Source organism: Callorhinchus milii, unplaced genomic scaffold (assembly GCF_018977255.1).
Source record: "Callorhinchus milii isolate IMCB2004 unplaced genomic scaffold, IMCB_Cmil_1.0 Scaffold1, whole genome shotgun sequence".
Classification (NCBI taxonomy): Eukaryota; Metazoa; Chordata; class Chondrichthyes; order Chimaeriformes; family Callorhinchidae; genus Callorhinchus; species Callorhinchus milii.
In genome coordinates this window covers 25,631,641-25,635,802 of record NW_024704742.1, presented here as the reverse complement: position 1 = coordinate 25,635,802, position 4,162 = coordinate 25,631,641, and the positions used below count along the sequence as shown (strand labels likewise).

The window sequence follows — 4,162 nt, the reverse complement described above, 5'->3', positions numbered from 1 at the left end:
CTTAAGCCCCCAAAACACTACAGGACTAATGGTTATAAAACAATCGGGTTTGTTTGGTCATGTTTCTGTACAATCAAGAAGCAAAATCTGTATAGAAATGAAAACTCTGCAGAGGCGAGAGGGAGAGACATGGCACTGAGGGGCTCGGTTAACAGGCTTTAGCCCCGGAACAAATTAATCACTGCAACATTTCATCAGAGGCAAATTTACAGCCCCTGGAGCTCAGAATAAATGAGCATAAACTCTTCCCTCTCCCCAGGGAAAAAGTAACAGTGTGGCCTGTTGTAAAAATATTTACTTGCACTAGAAGTTCTCCAAGATGATACCCCGCATGAAGGCTATTATATAAATGAAAGTTGTTGTTGTTTAGTGTAGAGGTTCATTACAACTAGTGTAAATGGCAGTGTGAATACAAACCACCAAGAGGTGAATGATATTAATAATCCTAATAATAATTTGTTACAGCACCCTTTACACATCATAAGGATGCCTCTCAAAGAACTTCACAGGATTTTACTGTATGTTACATTTTATATTTGTATCTTGTGCTGCCTGAAATTGTACCAATGTAAAATTTAATAGAAATAATCCTTGCAATTTGATATAGTGCCTAAAGTGTCAAAATATTTCAAAGCAATTTATGGGGAAATGGTGTAAAATCTAGTAACTGTGTAGTTGTAGGCAAATATGGCAGCCAATTTGTGCACATCAAGGTCTCATAAATAGCCATGAAGTGAACACCCAATTTTTATTTGGGGGAGAGATGACTAGTGACACAGGGAGAAACTCCTTTCTCTTTTCGAGTAGTGCCAAAGGACCTTTAACATCCACCTGAATAGGCAGCCTGGACATCAGTATAATGGAGTCCTGTAGCTCAGTGGTTAGAGCACTCGCCTCACAAGCGAGAGACCTGGGTTCGATTCCCGGCAGGGCGAAAAGTTGGGCAAGTTTCCTTACTCCACACGCCTCTGTTTACCTAGCAGTGAGTAGGATCTCAGTTGTCAGTCGATTGGCGGATGGCTTTTCTGGGGGTAAAATTCCTTGAGAAAAAAAACAATAAATTGGTCACTCAATCCACGACTGTTTATGGGACACTGCTGTGCGCAATTGGCCACCGAAGGATGACACATCCAATAATGGAGCGTAACCTCAGCACTGCACTGGAGTGTTAGGTAAGACTATGTAAATTCAAGTTCTGATGTGGGATTTGTATCCACAACCTTCTGACTCAGAGGCGTAACCTAACCCAGGCTGACACCCTGAATGATCTAATTAAGTGATGCATGGTTGGCAAGGGTAGAAAAGTCAGAGACTTGTTAATATGACTCAGAGATAAAGCAATTATGCCACTTTCCTTTTTGCTAATTCCTAGGATCAGTAGCAATCATGACATAATTGAAAGAGAAATTCTGACTCATTTTAATCTCACACCTGAAGCAAACCAGAATTCTGGAGTGATGTGTAAATCCAACAAACACACTGTCATGACACATTACTGTAAATTTTGAAGCACTTTGAGATGTTTCAAGCATGTGATAAGGCACTGTATTTATTTTATGGGCGTTCTGAAATGCTAGCTAGAATTATTCTTGAGGCAGATACAGTTTCTCCGCACTGGTTGTTAAACCAGGAAATCCCCAACTCTTAACATGCTTAGCCGAGAAAGCTGAACATTACGCGGTGAACCCAGCATGAGGGTTTGAGCGAGTGGGTGATGAGGATCATCGGGATGCACTCCTTTTGGGGCTTGCTTTCAAACCAAGGTTAGGAGTTGATAAGGAAATATGAAAGAATTACTTCCTCCACGTAGAGTATATTGGAAAGTGGACTGGTAGTGTGGAGGACTCTCGTCTCAGATGCATTATACCATCTCTCACACAACTAATTAGAGCACCAACCTGCCTTAGGAACATAGGAAATGCTAGATGAATAAAGACCAAGGTCCATCCAGTTCGCCTTCCACTATCCTGGCAGTCACATGCCTGTGTGAATCCCTGAACTACTCGTCCACTGTATCTTGAAATATTATTTCCGAAAAGAAATCTAACTAATCTTCATTTGAAAGAATCTCCAATTTGCATTTGAAAGAATGCAAATTGAAAGAATTTGAAAGAATGCTATTGAGGCTGTAGCAAGATCAACCAATGGCATCAGCATTGAAAACTTCCCTTTAGGCAAGCCATTGACAGAGTAAGAACATCTCTGTTTTATTTGCTTGCTCGCCTTTGTTCAAACTTTGCTTGACTGCAATTCACAATTCCACAATCACAAATATTACAATGTGATAGTTGGCCGACTGGAAGATACAAAATAGAATATTTGTTTTTGACCTCGTTGTCACTGAAGCTATTATCCAACACAGGAATGTTGAGTCATTTGATCTTGAATAATAACAAACGATCTGTATGAAAGTTCTGACTCAGAGTCACATTCAGTATTCCACTGGCAAGATGCTTAACCGGATAGATCTTTGGCGGGAGCTTCAAGCAAAGGAATGGGTAAATCATCAAACATGGACTTTATCGAAGGATCCACCCAACACTATCCTGCTCGTGAATTAATCCATCTAATTAGTTTGTAGGATAATTTCTGTGTTCATTGACTTGCCGTTGAGTAGCCTGCAAATATTTGATGTAACCTATCAAAAGTGAGTGTGAGTCCATCATATATGAAGGGGTTGATTGTATGCCAATTGATAAATTTAACAAGCTTTTCATAACATTTCCTTATTTCAGATAGAATTTCCATCATAATCAATAACTAAAAGATCACAATTTTTATCAATCAACATATCAAATGACCTGATAGCTGATAAAGCATTTATACTTCAAGCAAAAAGGTCAGATTATTGTAATAATAGGGATCCTTGCATTTGATAAAATGCCTTATCATGTTGTCAATACATCTTAAAACATTTCATTGGATTTTCTGAAGAGTGTAGGAATTGTATTTTGTCAAATGCTGTTATTAATTTTGAAAATGATTTAACAACAACTGAAATCTGAAATCTGGAATTCACATGAATGGTACAGCCTTTAGGCTGGTAACGTGTTCTCAGTGGTGTGAGTGGGTAGCAGGAAGTCAGGGTAGCTCCACTCAGTAAATGCAGTGTTGTTTCCGGATACTGTACTTCAAATACAAATGATGAGCTCTGCTCGCCAGTCTCCAATTGCTGATGAAATGTCTAAAGTTGCACAAGAGTTGATATGATTAATGTGAGAACTAGAAAGGATCTTTTCATAGTTTTCATTTTAAAGTTGGCTTTGCACCAGTTGTAATTAAACTGCTAATGGAGTGGTGTGAGATTCTCTCCTTAAGGTGTTCTCACACCCAATGGAATATGTTGCTCTATTCTCTCTTCAGGGTGTTGTCACACCCAATAGAATATGCTACATTAAGACCAGTTCATTTACAGCTGCAGTGCATTTATTACAAAGCAGAAGCCACTTTGGAGTAACATAAAAATGTGTTTAAGGCAAAAAGGTTATTCGAACACAGAATTCTTTGACACAATAGCTTTTGAGGCTAATATCATAACAATGTTTAAAAGTTAATTGGAAAAGCATCAGAAGAACAACATGAAAAGATATGGGTAAGGAGCAGAGAATTGGATTTGAAATAGTTTGTTCCAGTGAGAGAAGGTGATAGCATTATGGGCTTGATGGACTAAGGGTCTCATCCTATGATATGATTTTTCATGATTCTATAAGTGAAGGTTGTTTAAAATAGAATATGGCCCAGTGAAACAGACTGGGAGGAAAGGCAGTAATAATGGTCCATATTTAGAAGGAAAAATATAATGCAAATACAATGTACTTCAGTCCAAGGAATTGACCAAACAGCAGTCTAACACAAGACAAGCGAGAGGTGACAAAGAACAAGCAAGCTATCAGAGGTAGTATAGTACTTTTATTTTAAATAAGATTAATTTAGCATGAAAAATGAACCAAATGAATGTCAAATGTTGTTGACTCTTCAATTATGTAATAAAATATCTGCTCTTTGTCTTTTAATGTTCAAGAGTCATGGAATCTTCCCTCGGGGCATAAGAAGCAGCTTGCCAGCGTCATGGAGTTTTGTTTCTTTGAACCTCGGACAAAACACCAGACTGTGCGACAAAGAACAGTGAATGGAAAATAAGACAGGCAATAAAAGAAACTTA

The 4,162-nt window shown here is 38.3% G+C and overlaps 1 non-coding gene across 1 annotated transcript; it reads left to right on the top strand.

Moving 5' to 3' along the window:
* Positions 1–863: 863 nt before the first annotated feature.
* Positions 864–935, top strand: trnav-cac. The gene has a single exon. It is a non-coding gene; the product is annotated as a tRNA-Val (tRNA).
* The last annotated feature ends 3,227 nt before the right edge of the window (positions 936–4,162 follow it).